Source organism: Syngnathoides biaculeatus, chromosome 3, assembly GCF_019802595.1.
Source record: "Syngnathoides biaculeatus isolate LvHL_M chromosome 3, ASM1980259v1, whole genome shotgun sequence".
Taxonomy (NCBI): domain Eukaryota; kingdom Metazoa; phylum Chordata; class Actinopteri; order Syngnathiformes; family Syngnathidae; genus Syngnathoides; species Syngnathoides biaculeatus.
This window is the reverse complement of record NC_084642.1, coordinates 7,728,979-7,749,770: the sequence shown is the minus strand read 5'-3', so window position 1 is coordinate 7,749,770 and position 20,792 is coordinate 7,728,979. Positions and strand designations below refer to the sequence as shown.

At 42.1% G+C, this 20,792-nt stretch overlaps 1 protein-coding gene across 6 annotated transcripts in view; it reads left to right on the top strand.

Annotated features, from left to right (window-relative positions):
- Positions 1-20,792, top strand: part of zfhx3b (zinc finger homeobox 3b) — a 418,235-nt gene that overhangs the window by 186,297 nt on the left and 211,146 nt on the right. For all 6 annotated transcript variants that reach the window (XM_061813996.1, XM_061813993.1, XM_061813994.1 and 3 more), the window contains one exon: positions 17,241-17,295. The gene's annotated coding sequence lies outside the window, so the exon portion shown is untranslated. The remainder of the gene's footprint in view (positions 1-17,240; positions 17,296-20,792) is intronic.

Below are 20,792 nucleotides of genomic sequence, written 5' to 3'. Positions count from 1 at the left end.
CGACCAGTTCAGGGTGTACCCCGCCTCCTGCCCGATGACAGCTGGGATAAGCTCCAGCACTCCCCGCGACCCTCGTGAGGATAAGCGGCAAGGAAAATGGAGGCATGGATGTATCTAAGCAGGCAAAATGATATGCGACTAACACCTTGATTCAGCTTATATGATGCTGTATAAATAAAACATAGTCTGCGTGTCAATGATAACAATAATGTTAGATTCTGAAATAGCCCCCCAGTTAGAATCTTCAGCTTGTCCCCCACTATCGAACAAGTTCAACGGGTGTGTGTTTGTCAGTGATTATGTGGCAAAATTCAGGTAGTTATTAATTGGCCCGAAGCTGTTAGCCTCACGTCGTGGCACAGAAAAACCTCCAATGATTCGGTGGAATATCTCACAGCTCAAACATGGAGGAATACAGTGGAAGCTTGACTTAACGGACTAATTGGAGGCGGGGTTGAATGTTAAATCAGATTGTCTGTTCAACTGAATTATTATTATTATTATTTCGTGTTCTTAAAACAAAACACATTGTTGTTTTGTATTTTTTTGTGGGCTAAAAACTCCCATGACAGTACTAATGATTGTGAATAATTTCTAAAAAAAAAAAAAAAAATACATTCTGTTACTTAAATATGAAATTTGTTAAATTGGGGTCTGTTAAATCAAGGTTCCATTCTATGTAAGAAAGATGTCAGGCAAAGTAATGTTCATTTTTTTTTTCCCACGCAGACCACGCCCACAGCCTTTGAGAGTGGAGACAATGGCTTCATTTTTCACCATTTTTAAACCCCATTTTATATACTTGACAGTTTTTTAATCATTCAAATTTGGTCGGGCTGTTAAGAAGGTTCTCCTGCGTGGTGTGTCTCACTTCGTAGGTATTTATTTGCGAAAAGCACTCGCACGACCGGAGAACGCGCGTGCAAACATGTTGTAGGGTTTTGGGCAATTTTGTTATTGTGAAAATTGGTTTGGAAAAGTTCAGAAGATACAAAGAAGATTACATTTAGGTTTATGAAAAATGTCGTTTGTTACCTTTGATGTCTTTTCCATGGAACGAATCCAAGTTGGGAGTCGACGACCGAAGGTCTCCTTCAATGTGTTCCGCCCGTTTGTTGCTGTTTTGTAATGACTTTCTTAATTGCGTTAAGAGAATGACGCACTTTCTTTCGCTGTTTAAGCTCACTTTAATTGCCTCTGAACGGTGCACCGGGGAAGCGGGGACCGAACGCGCAACGTGGACATGCAATTAGCTATCTTTCTTAAGCTGCTTTGGGGGCACCGCGGAAATGCTCCAATTCATGGAGGAATTTGACACGCGAGGCGACAAATGCTATTTTTTTTTTCTTCTCTCTCTTCTGGCATCTTGATGGACTAACATTTTATTCATTAAAGAGTCATACATTCGGGTAAGGCAAGACAGAGAGAAGTGGTCACAGGGAGCCGGCGGCTGTGATAAAAAGCCGTAGACGGCGGCGAAATGGAGGTGAGGCGCAAATAAGAAATGAAGACAAGAGGCAGCGAGCTAAGAGTGATTGAGGGAGATCACAGCCGAAACGCACGTGCCAGCCCCGGCAAAATGTCACTTGAGTTGTGAACGAGTGCCGCGCCGATGACAATACGTCTCCAGGAAGCATCCGGCGTGCGCTCGGTCTGGGAATTGCGCCCATTTTACATATTTCACCCAAAGTGACATATCAAGTGGAACACGTGCGGGACACCGCCAGCCGCGAAGACCGGCGGAAAAAATAACACCGGGCGCTACTTCATTTGCCCCTGTCGTAAAAGTGGACCATTTTATTGTTCTTTTTTTTTTTTTTTTTTTTAAGCATAAACGATTTTACATTCCTTCCCTCATCATAATGACGGCTGCGCAGTCCATAAAACGGTTATACTTAATAAATATGAAACATTTTTACGCCATATTTTTCGACGTGTCTTATGTGGAATGACGATGATCACATAAGTAGCTCCTAAAACGTGCTATTAGTTTACGATCCTTTAGCCAGATTGGAAGGGGCCGTGCCAGCGTGTTTCATCTATAAAAATTTCGAAGTGTAAGTTATTAAGTAACTGACGTCATGCATTAGGCTAATGGCCTCGCCGCGTTGCGTATATTGCTAGCTTTTAGTAGCACAAAATGCAATAGGTACAGTACACTGAACTAGTAGTGCGGCGCTCGCCCCTCCTTCTGTGTTGCTCCCCTCATTTTTCTTTGCCCCCCCCCACCCATGCACCCCTCCCATTTTTTTCCATTTTTCCTCCTGCCCCTCCCCGAAACCCCCTTCCCCCATCTTGTACCACCTCTCCCTGGCCCTGTCGTCTATCCTCTTCTCCCCCTCTCCCCTCTCATCCCAACTCAATCCGCCCCATCCCTCCCTCCCCATTCTTTTTTCTTTTTTTTTTTTTTCATTTAATAGTGGACCTCAGAGTGGTTGCCATGTCGACCAGCCGGCATATTACTATGGCAACCGGTTTAAGCGAGACAAGGCTGCTGATTAGGGAGGGATGTCTCGTGTAGCCTGGCCAGTGGAGGGAGGGGGGGGGTGGATTGGTGTTGGGTGCTGGAGGGGATTGAATATTATAGAGCTGCACATTGTGTTTTTGTGTATGTGTGTTTAATGCTTGCATCAAAAAAAAAAAAATGGTCACTTCTGATCACCTGCAGCCCTTCTCCGCTCTGACATGGTTTTCCTTGTTTTTAAATGGCTAAAACAGTGTCATCATCATCATTATTATTATTATTTCACTTTTATTTTTACTGTAGTAAGAAATGTAATTGTTTTTGTGTAAATCGTTTTTCACGATCGAAGCTTTCGTTCGTTTCAGCTTTCGCTTTAGGGCAGGGGTGTCAAACTCGTCTTTGTCGCGGGCCACATTGTACTTGCGGTTTCACCTCAAAGGTCCGTCACGTCGGTGAAATGATAAAAATCTTCAACCGCCTGATCATATTTACACATGAAATTTATGAACTACTTCTGGAATCAGAAATCAAGGGGAATGGGTTTTTCCAACTATTGTAGTCTGGTAACGCAAAAATGCTTGTAATATCTCAACGTTATCATTTATGATAGGACAATTTTAAATTTTAGTATGAATTGAACAAAAAAAAATATTGGAAGTTGATCCACGTGATTTGCCTCCGGGGCCGCATAAAATCACGCGGCAGGCCGGATCTGACCCCCAGGCCTTGAGTTTGACACCTGTGCTTTAGGGGGACGTGAGCTCATCTCAATTTCTTCACAAAAAGCTAACGATTAATAAAATAATGAGGCTTCAAGGTTTTCCATTGCACTCAGTTGAATTTTGCTGTCAAACTAAATGTAGAACAAACATGTGGGTCGCCATCCGGTAGCTAAATGCTAACACCCAATCCAAAACCCCACAAATTGGCTACCATATAGTATCAATAGTCAAGCATTTACCCATTTATACAGGCAATATAACCAAAATGCAGGTATATCATCTTCATTGTAGTCCAAAGACAAATATTACTTATATATATATATATTATAGATATTACTATTCCGGGTGGCCAAGTTTGCGCACACCTGGAGGAGTTGGAATGTACTTGTTTCGTTCTTTACATTTGGAGTAACAAATTCAAATTGAACTTGTATGTCAAGCCGGCGGCACGGTGGAGCAACTGGAAAGCGTTGGGCTCACAGTTCTGAAGATGAGCGTTCAATCCCGGCCCTCCTTGTGTGGAGTTTGCATGTTCTCCCCGTGTCTGCGCGGGTTTCCTCCGGTTTCCTCCCACATCCCCAAAAACATGCAACATTAATTGGACATTCTAAATTGCCCCTAGGTGTGATTGTGAGTGCGGCTGTTTGTCTCGACGTGCCCTCCGATTGGCTGGCGACCAGTTCAGGGTGTACCCCTCCTCCTGCCCGTTGACAGCTGGGATAGGCTGCGGCACTCCCGTGTGAGGATAAGCGGCTAAGAAAATTGCTGGATGGATGTCAATGCATCCATTATTACTATTATATTATTATATATCGGGTTATTATATTCTGATTCCCACATTGCACACTTTAAGGAGATGAGGAATTGAAAAGATCGCATCCATCGTGTTATGACATCTAAGGGACAGAGTGTGCAATCTTTTTTTTTTTTTTTTAAACTAGACCCTTCTATAAGAGCACTAATGAACATGGCAGAGGACGCCACAGACCTCCCAGATCCATCAGAGAAACTAATTACAAAGATCAAATTAAAGAACGAACGAGAAGTGGAGAGGGGGGAGGGGGATTGGAGTGGGGGGGTCCGATCTCCCCTCACCAGTGGCCCAGTCAAGCCGTCAGCTCATTGAAGATAGTAATTATATCTTATTTATTATTCATCCTTGAGCTAAACAAGGGAGATATTTCAATAACAATAATAAGTGCAGATAAAAAGGCAGCACAAACTACAGACTTACTAATTGCGGCCCTTTGGAGATTAAACGGCTGGAAAAAAAAGTGTTGTTATTTACTTATTCATAACATCCAGCATCAGCGCATAGCAATTCACACAGCAAATTAGCTTTTCTTTGCGAGAGCTCCCTGGTGGACATAATCCTCAGCAAAAACCCGGATGCCATCCCTCCTTTATCAAGGGTTTTTTTTTGGTTTTTTTTTTTTTTTTTTGGCACCGCAGTCTCTATCATCGGGCAGACATTTAATGGCTTGCTGTTTTTATTTTGACGAGGTCTCATTAGACTGAGAATTTAGTGTCATACCGTCAAGGGATTATCTTAAAAAAATACGAAACATTTTGCCAAGGAAGCGCGCCTGCAATTTGCCTCCGTGAACCAGGTTTAATTTGCAAACGCAAAATTAATACTTTTTTGTTGTTGTCGTGATTCACTACCAGTTGTTTTCAAGCATTTTGACACTTTGAAGGTGGTGTATTTTGTGACAATACAAGCCCCGAATTTATCACAAAAAGGAGTGCCGTAATTTCTCGAGTACAATGCGTCCTTAAGTATAATGCGCACCCCCAAAGTTGACATGGAAAAAAAAAATCAGGAAAACCCTTCTACCAATGTACAATGCGCACCACCGATTTGCTGCTACCCATATGCTAAAAATATTGGGAATTATCTGTATTTATATATTTTTAGGTTTGTACTTGTATTGTTTTTCAAAAACTGTCAGTATAACAATCATTAATGATAATCATTGTGCTGATGTAGCGGTAATATATAACTCGGGACAGGTCTCAGGACATGATTGTCCTGGTCCCTGTCATGGTCAGAGCAGAATCCCTCAACAGACTAAAATAAATGCTTAATGATTGGATAATATTTTAATATTGTTAACACATATTACAGTGTTAAATAAACTAACACTGTTTAACGTGAACTTTTTTCCCATGAGATATTTGTGCATAGTGCAGTTTATCCTCTACATTGCACATCCTTGGCCAAGATGTCAAAAGAAGCATCAGACTGATCTCCAATCTGAAAAATATCCATCGTAGCTATCTTTGGTGCATCGCTGTTGAACTCATCATTGATGACTTTGTACAGTTCCGGTGCCTCTTGCAATCCCAATAGTTTTGGTTCAGCAACGCACCCTCTCGCCCTCCATTTGGCGACAATCTGCACGGCGTTTAGTGGCTATGAAAACAACGTGAGCTCAAACTACGTAGAAACGAACGTAATTGGAGCATTTTAAAAAAAGCAACCATTTCAATTGCGTGCGCTCTGTTTTTTTTTTTTTTTTTTTTTTTTTTTTTTTTTTTTAATGTGCCCATGACGCTCGTATTACATAGTTTGAGCTCATGTTGCTGTGATACCCACCAAAAGCCATTGAAGCAAGTTCTCATTGTTTTGGACTGCAGCGCTACTTCCGGGTTGCCGGCATCATCGGCACAAGTGATGACACATTTCTTTTAAAAGCAGCTGCACAAGTGGCCGTTGTAGTCGACATTTTTTGTCTTCGTTTAAGTTAAAACAAACTCACGGGGAGTCGTTTCTGATCTTTGGTGCAGTAGCAACAAACATGCTACGCTAACGTTCGTAAAATGCAAGCTCCCCGAGGAGGTCATAGAGTTTGGGTTGGGGGGCGCACATTACCGTAATAAATAAAAATGTGGAACATATGACATGTATATGTATCCCTTTTTTTTTTTTTTTACCACTCTATGTACCTCTATACAACTATACAATGTGATTGTATTTTCTAATATTCACCCATACCTAAATATAATCCGCTTTACTAACTTTTTAAAAATATTTTTGGAAAAATTTGCACATTATTTTCGAGAAATTACGGTTCTTGACGAATAAGTTCGTCTGTGGCAGTAAACGGTTGGACGCCATTTGACGGATATAAATTTGTGAATGAATGTGTTAACAGTTTTGCGCTCTACTCGGTGACATTCATGATAACATTGCAAGAACAATGTAATGAGTTCTTAAGACTTTTGCTCAGTCTTATGTCAAATAAAAATAAATATTACCACCCGGTATATGAGACTGCAACAGGAATGACGACAATAAACATACCCGCAAGTGTAACACGACTTAATGCTTTGATTTAAGTTTCATCCTGTGAAGTATTCTTTAACAATGGCCCATCACGGGAGAATTGGTACTGACAGTCGCCATGGCAACATACTGCATATTCACAGCTCTTCTCGTGAAGCGATGTACTGTGTCCAAATTATTATATAGTTGAGTGTTACGTAGTGATTCTAAAGTCAGTATCAGAATATCCTTGCCATCGAAATGTATTGTTACATTCATTAAACATTTCCAGGGGTTAAATAAAACTTAGAACGTGTATAGAAAAATGTACACAGACCTTATCAAATGGCAGCTTTTGTGACATAATGAGACCAAAAGATATGATAAAAAAATTTTTATACCACTGACTCATGTGATAAAATGTTTCAAACTTTTTTGAGAAAGAAGATAATTGCGATAATGTAATTGCGCAAGTGTGCGCACCCTTTTGTAAGTAGGGATGCGTCTGGGTTGAGAGTTTGAATTCAAACACCTTTAAATATGAATCAGCACACAAGTAGCACCATTTAATGTCCCTCTGATTAACACAGCATAAAGTTCAGGTGTTTTGGGAGGCTTTTCCTGACACATTTGCTTCCTAGCAGAAACTTGAATGCTTAAACTAACTGGTATGAAGTGTTCATAATTCTCTCCACTTTCATTGGAGGGATAGTGTTCTTTTGGGGCGGCGGTGTTGTTTTGCACCAAACTGAAGTTTTGGAATTGTCAGTATGATGGCCCACAAATTCATTTTCGATTGTGAGGCTCAGTTATGACCAAAACCGAATCCCAGTGTCCACACTTGTGCAACCATATTACCGTTTTTCAAAAAAAAAAAAAAAATTTGCTATACTTCTCAAAAAGACCTGAATAACGTCAATTGTGTGGTTGAGGTTGTAAATGTAAAACATTGAATGAATATAAAAATGATGACTGTTTCCCTCGTTTTTTTTTTCAACCGCAAAAACTTGGCATTTGCAGCGTGGAGAGCTGTGTGGCGTATTCCCCATGCACTGTATGTTAATGTGGCGACGATCAGCCATCTTCTCGCCACCTCGCCTTCCCCCTAAGCTGAACTCTTAAGGCAGCTCATTATTAGACTGCCAGCTCTTGGCCTCACTGGCTGTGGCGGAGGTGAAGAATATCACATCATCATAAAGTGGAGATGGCGTTACACTCGTCACAAATTATAGATGAATTTTAGTGTGTGGTGGCAAGCCTGGCAGGCAAGTGCTCCTCTTAAGTGACTCTCAGGGTCTGCATTACTCCGTCAGCCTTCAATTGGAAGAACATCGAGCGTGAGCATTATATCATGCAATGCTTAAGATGTATTTTTTATGGGGAAAAAAACAAAAAGCATTTTACGTTACCTGGACTACAGCAGAGAGACTTTTTGGATTTTGGTAGCAAGGCTGGTCTGATTTCTTCACATAACCGGCTCTTGTCGGCCTCAAGAAAAACAGATTCTACTAGATTTCCTCTACAGCGCTTATAAAATATTTGACTGTTATTTCATCATCTCGCATTAAATAAATACGATGTACAAGGTCATATATGTCGAGCTACCACTGTACTTCATTTGGTGTTTGTCGTGTATAACGTCACTGCATCATACTGAGAGCTACGTAGTATTTTTCTCATCTCAAAAAGCTTCACAGGAGGAGCTGAATTTAAGAAATACTTTGATTTTACTCATACAGTAAATACTATCATATTAATAAAATAGTCGCTGATGGTGTAGTGGTACACATACCTGCCTTTTGGTGCGGGAAGCGTGGGGTCGATTCCCGCTCAGTGATGGTGTCGATATCTGCCCTGCGACTGACTGGCGACCAGGTCAGGGTGTTGTCTGGCCTTTTCACCGAAGCTAGCTCGGATAGGCTCCGCCTTTCCCGCAACCCTGGTGAGGATGAGCGGCTTGGATAATGACATGACATTGACAAAATACTGCAAAATTCTGTTGCCTCAATAGGTTATCCATTAATGTTTTCTTACTAGTCTAAGCAAAGTACTCAAAATATTAGAAGCCTCTCTCAGTATAATAAACGAACGCAATACTGTAATTAACATTACAGTATATGCATGTAATAAGAAGAATTCAATTGATACCTGTCAGAAACTGCAGTAGATTGTGAAGGTTTAAAAAATGCCATTCAGGGAGTCTCACATCTCATCACCTTCACTTCATCTTAAGATCCATTAAATTATTTTCCTTTGGAAATCATGAGCGCTGTAGGCTCCGGCACTCCCAAGACCCTTGTGTGGATAAACGGCTTGGAAAATGTAAAAAAAAAATAACCAAAACAAAATATGACTCTTTTCTCCAAGCGATCACAATACCTGTGAGCTAATAGTTTCCATTACCAACCAAATTTGACCTCAGCTCTCAGAATATGCTATGAAAATAATTGTATTTGTTTTCCAACACGACGGGTATATAATTGTAACACTTATTGTACTTGATGTTCATTTAGTTTTCTCGTGGCTGTTTATTTCTTTTGGGCGTGCATCTTAAACAAAGCTGTAACACTGTCATGCGTCTTATTGCAGAACGGTGTTCCGTTCCTTTCACTGCCTTTGTCCTTGAATCTCAAAGGATCCTTGCTAATATACTTATATTAAGCCAACCAAGCGGCTGCAGACAGTCTAATTGAATCGTCAATACCTGGAAGAATAATAAGCAATGTTTGGAGACGTCTATATTTGTGCGAATGGAGTTTTTCCACCCTTCTGCGCACGAGAATATTTCACCTCCCGCAATCAAAGACTTGCTGCCTTCTTAATAATAATTAGTGCTACGTTGACTTTGACTTCACGTATAAATGTGTTCAAGGCAACCTATGACCTTGCAGTCGGTGACCTTCAGAGGGCAGAGGCTTTGTGTCCCCTCTGCTGTTCGTCCGTGTTTTAACAGCTACCAGTTCTATTTTTAAACCGTGCAAACGCACGCCGGTTGTGAAAGGTTAAATCGCATAACAGCTAAAATAGGACATGACAGACGGGGGTATTGATTTTATTGATTGATTTCCACTTGGATACTTGCAGTTTTGGTCTAAGCTCATGAAGACTCATTAAATGTGTCAGTAAATCCCCATGGATAACTGTGCGTTGGCATAGAAATGGCAAATAAAGGTCTGGGACATTTTGTGTGTACTGTGCTCATCCATGCTTTTATCTCAAGTAGACTTGACTACTGTAATGGTCTTCTGACTGTACTCCCCCCAAAAAAGAGTATTAAACAGCTGCAGCTCATTCAGAATGCTGCAGCTCGCGTTCTGACCAAAACAAAGCAGTCAGAGCATAGAACTGCAATCCTAAAGTCCTTGCACTGGCTTCCAGTCAGCTTGAGAATAGATTTTAAAGATCTGGTACTTGTCTATAAATCACTAAATGATTTAGGTCCTGAATACATGAAAGAAATGCTTCCGGAATACAAAACCCAGTAGAGCTGTGAGATCGACCGACTCGGGTCAAATAGGGAAGCGCAGAGTCCAAAGCAAACATGGTGAAGCAACATTTAGCTACTATGCTCAACACAAATGGAAAAAGTCACCAGCAGAGGTGACGTCAGACCCAAGTGTGAATGTTTTTAAATCCATTTTTTTTTCCCTCATGCTTTTTAGAATATATCCACTTTTTGATCTTATTACTTGCACTGGATGCGATATTAATCGTTGTTTTTTAAATATTTTGTTTGTCATTTTTATTGTTTTCATCCCGTTTTAAATGTTTTATCTCTTCGTTATCAAATGCCTTTAATCGTGTAAAGCACATTGGGTTACCTTGTGTATGATATGCGCTACACAAATAAATTTGCTTTGCATAGAAAAGAAAGTTACAAATTAAAATTCACATTTTTGTGAGTATTAGCTTTCAAATTGGTCAATACGTGGTCCTGTAGTTTGCTTTATCTGCTCTGAAGTGAATAATATTGCATTAGAAGGAACCTTGTGAGAGGATTGGGTGTATGGTCCATGAACAAAACCTTCCAAATATAACCAACATCAGGGTAAAACAGCCTTGATGCAGTCAGAATAAGTAATTACTATGTAGTTATTAGACTTATCAGTTTACTATACATTTTATTTATTTCAGTTATTTCACAAATTCAGTTTTTACCAGTCAGATTGCTCGTTTGTTGGGAACTATGCTGAACAGGTTGGTTTGGTCTACACCCAGAGTCCACTATTGTGTTCACGCCTGACCCAAGGGAATAATGAACTGCATTCAATAGGTGCAAAGCCACAATATACTGAGACACACATCTTTTTAAATAGTCCCTCCCCTGCCACCACCAGAAGCTTTTAACACGTTTAAATGTGATTGTTTTCAGCCCAACACAGCACAATTTCATTAAAACAGACAAAAGGGTGCTCACTGAAGACGCAGGTTGATGTTTGGCTCTCCACCTCCTTCAAACGCAAGATAACGGCTGGTTCTCCAACATCTTCAGCAATTTGGTACTTGGAAACTGTTTTTTTTTTTTTTTAAATTATTTTTTTCACTGCTGCGATGGGTTGAAGTTGAACATTCTGGACCTCAACTCGCGTTCAAATCCACAACCAAGCGTGAGCTATGCCTCGCAACAATATGAGACTAGTTGATAAGTCTGGAGGGCGGGATCTACTACTTTGGCCTCAGTGGAGCCCCCGCGCTTAAGTGCTCTTTTTCGTAATGCAAATTGTCCACATGGGTGGACACGCGTGGCCATTTTTCCAGGCTAACAACCCGAACCAGTCAAACACATCGCCCTATTGCTCTCCCGACACACTCAGACGCTCATGTGCACGCTGACCAGATCGCACCCCCTCGGGGCCGTGGGCCAGCGTTTGAGCGATGTCTCCCCAGGGGGCTGATATTTTATAGTTTGTGTCCATCAGTGGCATAGCCCGGGGCGCCAGGGTTGACAGTAAGTGCTCTCAACACCGGCGACACTGATTCATCTGCGCTATGACACAGATGAGAAAGAGCGGGGGGAGGGCGGACGGGACGGGGTGGGGTGCCGGCGCATATTCTGTTGATGATCAGGACATGGCGAACTGAAGTCAAAACTGCCTTCTGTTCATCGGGTTCACGGGCGTTCACCACAGACAAGCCACGCGGCAATATTGCGGCGTAATGGGCCCGCCGTCCGTGCGCTGTAAGAAAGTGGTACCGATCCAATATGGCGTTTTCAATTTTTCAACCCGAGTGCACCACTTCTGCATGTAGAGGGCGCTTGCCTGTGAACCCTTCCTTCCGTATGTGCATACTAAGCAATCAATGTGTCACCTCTTCCTGACAATCCCATTTTTTTTTTTTTCACGTTTGGGGCCGGTGTTCATTTTCCCTTGTCAGCAGAAGGTAATTTGCTGTATTGTAATTCACTCCTAAAACTTGGTGACGAGGTGTCTGATAAGTCACGAGCCCCCGTCGCACCCCCGCAGCCCACCGCCATACCAAAGCATCATCCACAATATGGGGGTAAAAAAAAATAAATAAATAAATAAAGGCAGCACCCCAACCCCCATTCAATCTCCAAACGACGGCACCCCACACCCCCCAGCCCCTTCTCTCCAGACCGAGCCCGGCGTAGCCGAAGCTGAGGCGGGCTGCTAAATTAGATAAGCAGGCCTGTAGCGCAGCGCCCCTGATTAATAAAAGATGCAGTGCTCCCCAGGGGACGGCCCCTCCGAGGGCCCGGCCCAAACCGGCCGCAGACAATGGAGCCGGCTCTCCCACAATGAGCAGGAAATGGAGAAAACGAACCAATCATGGAAAGAGAACATTTAAAGCACCACTCCGTAACGTTACACGTGCAGCATAACCGATAGTAACACATGCTAAAGGTGCAGGAAAAGAACAATAATGTGCGTATATTATTATATTTATTTTGGAAGCGTAGTCCACTATTGACACGAGTTGGATAGAACTGCTGAGTTCCCACTGTTTGAGGACAAGACGGAATTTGCATATGTGTTAGCTGCTTCAAATTTATGGTCACTTTATTTGCATGCCTCAGTAGTCCACATAAATACTGATTATACATTAACCATTAATTTTAGTGATCAATGTACACATTTTTAGCAATAAATAATTCCCACTTGAACTCGTGCGATTTTTCTGCACAAGCGCTTTAATCCATAATTCTGCCCTTACGATGAAACGGACGCTCAGCTTGGGCAGAGACATATGAACATGTATTAATATAGTTGCGGTTTGCAGTGGCGTAGAACTGCACAACATCGCTTTGAACGGCGCTTCTTCATATTTCCCTCATTTAGCATTTCATTCAGTTCTTCACCATATTCAACAACACGAGGTGAAAGGGACAGTATATTAGAAATGCTCGTGATAAACTGCAATTCTCTGCCACTACAACCACAACAGTATACGACATGTTCTTCATGAATACATATTAGATTAAAGACTATGAAAGAGTTCCAAGAGAAGAACTGTGGTACTGCATGCAAAAGTTTGGTGTGGCAGAGAAATATGTTGGAGTAGTTGAGGACATGTATGAGGGCAGCAGAACAGCGGTGAGATGTGCCGTAGGTGTGTCAGAAGAATTTAAAGTGGAGGTGGGACTGCATCAGGGTTCCGCGCTGAGCCCCTTCCTGTTTGGAGTAGTAATTGGTAGGCTGACTGAGGTTAGACTGGAATCCCCTTGGACCGTGATGTTCGGAGATGATATTGTGATCTGCAGTGAAAGCAGGGAATAGGCGGAGGAACAATGAGAAAGATGGAGGCACGCACTGGAAAGGTGAGGAATGAAGATTGGTTGAAGTAAAACAGAATATATGTGCGTGAATGAGAAGGGCTGAGGGTGAAGAGTGAGGCTACAGGGAGAAGAGATAGCGAGGGTGGATGACTTCAAATACTTTGGGTCACCATTATGGAGCAATGGTGAGTGTGGTATGGAAGTGAAGAAACGGGTCAGAGCGGCATGGAACAGTTGGCGGAAGGTGTCTGGTGTTCTATGTGACAGAAGATAGGATGAAGGTCAAAGTTTATAAAACACTGGTGAGGCCGGCCATGATGTACAGATTAGAGATGGTGGCACTGAAGAAACAACAGGAAGCTGAACTGGAGGTGGCAGAAATGAAGATGTTGAGGTTCTCGCTCGGAGTGACCAGGTTGGATAGGATTAGAAATGAGCTCATTAGAGGGACAGCCAAAGTTGGATGTTTTGGAGACAAGATTCGAGAGAGCAGACTACGATGGTTTGGACATGTTCAGAGGAGAGAGAGTGAGTATGTTGGTGGAAGGGTGCTGAGGATGAAAGGATGAGGAAGAAAAGGTTGATGGATGTTGTGAAGGAGGACATGAGGACAGTGGGTGTTAGAGAGAAAGATGCACGAGATCGGCTAAGATGGAAAAAGATGACACGCTGTGGTGACCCCGAATGGGACAAGCCGAAAGAAAAAGAAGTAGAAGGATATAATGCTCTTTAAAGTTAAACTGTATAAAATGGTAATCAGTGGATGCTTATGTAAAAACCGTCTGTGATTCTCCACGATATTAAAGCTAGATTTCAAACCCACATTACAAACTTTGAGTCGTGGGCCAGAAGATCCACCGTCATGTCTCCAGAAAGATCTTGCGGCGATGCTGAGGCTAAACCAAAATTGGCATCGCGTACAGTATCTCCATTTTTGATGACCGAAATATGATTTGATCCCTTGCGATAATTCAGACGAGACGCTCGGTTGCCGTCAGCCCCGTTCACATTCATCCATCCCGTAATGACTTTGTTTACCGCCACGATATTATCCCTCTCACTTCCAGTGTTCAGAATGCCGGCAGCTCGGCAGTTGCCTATGGAGACCGACAAAATCAATGTAATATCATAAACCCCCTCCCCCCCTCTCCATTATATTTGAAAAACTTGTGCTTCAGAATGTGCTTTTAAGCAGCGCTCGCGTCATTATACTGTACAAATGCATTCGGGGAGAAAAGCTTGGCCAACAAATGGTTCACCGGTTCACGATATAAGAGACACAGTCGTCGTGAATAATCAGGATGAATCACTTTACATGCGCATGAATGCAGTCGCGTGACTTAAGTAGGAATATTTCTCCTTTGTACGCGGCGCTGCGCCTTTGTAGCCGACCACGGGCTGTATTATCTGGAAATAACCCGCACCTGCTTCCCCCCGCACACAATAGTAAGACGCTTCTAATTTTCGGAAAGATAATGCTGGTCGTATTGAGATGGAAAAAGGTCATGGGTCAGCCTGGAAGATTCTGATTGGTTTCGAGCCTCCCGCGGCCCTTCCTGGAGATAAAAAAAAAAAAAAAAAAAAAATTGGACGGCAATATTTCATTTACAGCGCCGTTACTTGAGACTGCGCGGCGGTTTCAGGCAACAGTTCACTGAAGAGGTGTGCAGCCATGAGATGATTAGAGACCATCTCGGCGTCAGCACTCAACGCAAAAATGGCGGCGATAATATCTTGCATCAGCAATTTTTTTTTTCTGTCTCTGCTTTTTAGCTGTTCAATTTTCTCCAACTTTCAAAGATTGATGGCGTTTCCATATCCATATGTAGAGGCTGCGCACATGCAGTTGAACCTGCATTTGACCTCCATCTGCTCACAGCTATTGTAACATCCTCCACAGGCAATGTGGAATGGACGGAAAGAAATTTCAAATAATTCAGTCGAATGTAAGGAAGCAGACTGTTTTTACCACTTTTTTTTGCTTCTATTCAATGGACATTGTGCTGCTCCCTCTGCCTTGCATGCTTAGCCACATTGAGGCAGCGTAATCCAAACATATAAAGTGCATAATGACTCCTTATTCCTAAGTAAGATGCATGAATATTAATTGTTAGCCAGTCTATGGTGTTTCCCATTGTGTTAGCATTAAGCTCTAAGAGGATATTTTAGTTTTAAATACATGGTGCAATTCTTTTTTTTTTTTTTTTTCAATCTTGGACTGGCCGAGGGAGTTTGACAAATTTGAAAAATTGTTGGCTGATTATATTTTGTCACCTGCACCGTGGTGTGGAGTTGAGTCACTGCCACGGTACACCGCTTGTATGTTGAGATTTGTTCTCTAGTTAAAGCAACAAATCGCTTGAACGTGAAAGTCTCCCGAGACTTGGGTCGCTCGTATCTTAAGGCATATTAAAAAAAAAAAAAAATGCAATGTTCCGTGTTACCAAAAATGTTTTATTCATGTGTAAATAAAATGTGATCGTATTGAGGACCTAATTGTAAATGACACAGGTTTCTTGGCCGATGTCTGAACGCGCCCGAGCGGAGAGACGCAATAAAGCCAAATAACCAAAGCAAATTTTACAGTAAATTGCCGGAAGCGTCAGACAAAAAGCCTGCGCTGCTGCAACTCCAATCACAAAATCCGTTTGTCTTAATAAAGGATGCTGCGGCATGTATAACAAATCTATGACATAAAAATAATTCCTATTAGTGGATATTGTGTGGAAATACCCCAAAGCATTACATACCAACATCATGAGATCATTTATCATCTTCTTTGTCTTTCTTTTTTTTTTTTTTTGTTCTTTGAAGCTTGTGAATAATCTCTTTGACCTGGTTTCTTATTTTTTTATAATTTTTTTCTTCTTCTTCTTCTCTTGATGGCACCCCGAGGGCCATATGCATCTCGCATTATCCTCTCGCCCGAGCAACCTTCTCCGAAGAGCAGTCTCGCTTGTGGGAGTGGCTTCAGACTGCCCTCTGAGGTCGCTCCAGTGGTCACGTGAACCAGCCTACCGGAGCCCCTTGGGCCAAATGACCAACCGGCGGAGCTGCCGGGACGCGGAGGGCGTCGGGGGTGTTTTTCCCGCAAAGCATTCTATAAAAAGTGTAACTGGGCTGTATTTGCCCTTTCCTCTTGCTCTGTGTTCAGCCAACAAGCCCCTGAAGATCTCTTAAAAAAAAAAAAAGTGCTGATGCACCGTCGCTCATGTAATCCTTCTTGCCCTGCTCCACCTCGCCCCCCACTCCCCTAACCCTCCCCTCGCATTCCCTCACAGTCTGCCGCCGACGCCGGCGACAAGGTGACGCGATGAAGGGGGCTTGTTTGGGCCCCCAGCTAATCAGCGCACATTAGAGCATGACTAAATAAATCTTTAAGTGCTGCTAATTGCTTCGCAGTGAAAACAATAACAGAGCACTTGCCCAGAGGCTCTGGAGTAGTGAGGGGCTGGGGCACTGGGGACTCTGGTTGTGTGTGTGTGTGTGGTGTGTGTGTGTGTGTGTGGTGTGTGTGTGTGTGTGTGTGTGGAGGGGAGGGGGGGTAGTGGTGTTGGGGACTGGCACGGGGCCAACAGAAGACACCAGCACCATCAGTCACCCCCGCTGCCTCCACATTTAACTCACACGCCACTTGGCACTGTCACCACACGCACCAGATGCCCCAGAGCCAGTCGCCATATGTGGCGCATATTGCCCGCAGACCTCATCAGCCGAGAATTAGCCTTTACATGACAACTCCAGACAAGCCGCGTCCACTTTTGGAGGCCATCTCACATCACTGCATTAATAAACATGAATTAGTAATGACGCAATTAGACGGGCTTGTTCCGACGTTTACGCTCTGCCTTAATGGGATTCTGAGCTCGGCTCCGAACGCGAGCGCCGTAAGACGCCAGACCCTTAAGATGTTAAGAGTTACGAGAAAAAGTGGTCGTCGGTGACCATGAACTGTAAGAAGGAAACATCAGACAAGGGGGTCTCGTTTAGAAAACTAAGTGATCCCGTCTGCTACCTTCTGACGTGTCGCGTTTGTTTCTCATGTAGGTTGACTTCTGCGAGGTCGTCCTTCGAGTAGACTGCTAACGACGGAGATCAAAAGGTATGTGCCACTTAGTACCGGACCCACACCAGAATTTGGAAGAAAATCGTACTCACTCAAACGTGGACTACATGATACTAAAATGTGGATCAGTGCCCCGTGGGAGTTCCATGTTCACTTCAATGAATATTTTTAAAATAACCTCTCACCTTAATCATTAATTTGGTCCAATGTGAACACATTTCTGACTTTAACAATTTACAGTTGATTTCATATACGTACGTATAAATTAAAGTTAAAATATTTTTAGTATTATGAATCATCAGGTGTTTGGTCTGCACAAATAAAAAGAGTGCCGCTTCCCTTCCTCCTCCACAAAAATGTTCTGCTTCTCAAATATTTTTATTTTATTCATTGTATTTTTTTTAATTAGAGCAGTTTTTTTAAACAAAAATTATTGAAAATTTTCAATGGTACAAAAAAAAACAAAATTTATGACAGATTTTGATTATTTGTGCATAAACAATTAAATAAGTCAATCAAGTGGATTTGTATTGATGGATTTCCTCCCTCATCAAATTCCACAAAGGTACCGAGTATGTTGTAGATTTTTTAAATAATCTGATTATTTAAAAAAAACTAAATAAATAAATCAGTCACACAAAAAAAAACTTCTACAATATCTGTCGTACAGCAAGTCCATAGGTTCAGTTCATATTTTTGACAGATTTTAATTGTTTGTGCATAATCGATTGACCAATTATTGTAAACCCGATCAAGAAAAAGTTCCTGCTGAGACACAGGATGTGATGTCAGCGCAGCGCCAATTCCTTCAAAAGGACTTTTCCAGTTTGCTATCTTTTTCCCCCATCTTCCTGGAACGAGAGTCTCACGCTCAACGCGGCTCCTCTGCAGCGTTTCAACGCGTTCCCCGGAGACTCGTGCGCTTTTGTTAGCTTTTCTGTCAACACGCGCAGCCTAATTGCTTGATTAGCTGAGGTTGACTGCCCCGTTAATTGAATACTAATTTGTATGTGATGTGTCTAATGACGATACTCATTTGTCGTTTGGCACCCTTCCAGGAGTTGGCTTTATTCGAGAGCGGAATCAAACGGAAGGGATGAAATTAAACGAGAAGAGGTTGCTTTGAAAGGACATGAATCACGTGTGCGAGGTGATAACATTTACTGGCGTTTATCTCCTTGAAATGAAGCTTGATATTATATGGGAAGGCGCCGACGGGAGCGGGAAGAAAATTACACGCCGCTGGAATTTTAGCATCAGTGTTTTAACTCGGCGGCTTTTGGCATGTTGTCCTAATGAGGAATATCAGACAGGGATGAGTGAAAAATGTCATGTGCTGCCTGTAGAATGCGTATTGATCCTATTCCTTTTTAATTTTAAACATTCCTATAAAGATGTTGTTTTTTGTGGCGGTTCAAGCCGATGGAACAAGTTTTGGGAGCTAGTAATTGAAACTAAGTTCAACACACGACACTGTAGACATTATGCATTTGAAACATATTAATGTTATCGTAAATCTCCTAAATGACTACTTTTCAGGAATGGTCTCGTACTGCATTGCCCAAGTTGGTATAATACCTTACATTGGTGTCACATACACGTCGACATCAACACAATCACACCTCAAAATCATGTTCACTGGCTAATTTAATAAGCTCAAAAAAACTCTCAAATTTATTATAAATAAAATGATACAGTCCACATCAAAGTCTACACTCACGCTGACCCCATGAACAGACTGTGGGTCAACCTTTAACACTTGGAAAATAAATCAAAGAACAGTGGTTCCATCATCTTCCCAAACACATTCATACAAGTCTTTGAGCCAAGAGTGATGCAATAATAAAATAATGAGCTGAAAATGATTATGACAAATTGAAAAAAAATTAATTGTGGGCAGTTTACACATACAACCTTCACGACTAGGCACATTATATTGCTGACCATATTATTTTTTTTAACAAATCGAGCTTACTCAAAAACTATTTAACGGACTTATTGTTACACATTTCAATTTTGAATCTTGAGGCGACTTAATGCCACACGGCACCTGCAAGGCGAGGAAGAGGCGGAATTTTACGGGACTTCCCAGACAGTTTAAGTCTCTGTGACTTACTAGATTTGTTCACAAGCTATTTTCAACACCTACAATTGGTTAATATATTTTAAGAATAGAAAACATGAGGATAAACCAATAGTATAAATTTCTGAAAAGTATGAAGTTGACCACATTTGAATGGGTGCGGTTTGCTCGGGAGGAATAATTCTTATAACTTTCCTCATTGGCCAACTACTGAGGTGCACCGTCACAAAATACAAATAAAAAAACTGCAATATACAAGATTGTAATGCATTAGAATTCAATTGAATCATTCTCACAATTGTTTAAAAGAAGAAAAAAATCTATAGATATCTCCATGAGTGAGTGTGATGTGATGATGAACCAAGTGGGGGGGGGGGGAGGAATGACACAGCTGAGCACCTGCCTTCATTTCCTGTTGTCACACGAGCTTCCTGTTTACCGTTTGCTAAAACAGTATGAATGGATCAGAGCGTGATGCAACCTAGTATAAAATGTACTGAAACGCAAACTTCAATGGCTCAACTCTGCAGTCCGTTTGTCTTTTTTTTTTTTTTTGGGACAATCTTCTTTATTTTCATTCACCATCATCATTACATGAATGCTTTCCCACACCGCAGGCATCGGCAGCAAGGTCGTCCAACAAAGCTTCGGTCAGGAATGTTTCTTTGCACAAATCCTCAATTATGCACAAGGACATCACATTTAAAACCAATCAATACAAACTCAATTTCAGTTTAGCATTTGGGGCGGTTGGGAGGGATCCCAGATGGTTTTGAAAACCCTCCTTCAGGAGCAGCGCAGCTCAAGGCCTTTCATTGACCGCTCATTGCTTTTGTCGGGCAGTCCGCTCAATCAGCCAGCCATATTCCCATAAAATAGAAAGGAGAAATAGATCCCTGTATTCCATTTTGGATTCATCCGTAAACGTCCAAAAACCGTGCCACTTGCTTGCTTGATTTTCACTCGAGACATTTTTGTTCCTGCCTGCCGTTTGTATCCAGAACGCAGGCTGTTCCTTTTCACAAGATCCACGATTTCCCCCCCAAAATGTCCACTTCAGGCGCTACTGTTGCAGTTGAACATGTGAGCTCTTGCATATGCCGGGCCTCTTGTGTCCAAATTGTTTTCAGAGCCAGAGAGATGATCGATAAGTTTCACGATAAAAACTGTGTGAGAAGAACAGTTGACAAAGTCCATCAGTTGCCGTAGTTTTGCTAGTTTTAGGAACTGTAAATGCTTACTGGCCTGAAACTCTTTCTAGCTAATCTCCTTCCTTCTAGCCGCATGCAGTCATGCTCACCACACACATACAACAATGTACCAAAGAGTACGTCATAACAGGCCAGCGGCGTTCGAAGTATTAGACGACCCCAGGTGTGGAGTTGACCTCCGTTCTTACACGAGCAAACGCATTTCTTTGCATTATCGCCTCATCGCTTAGTGGCGTACT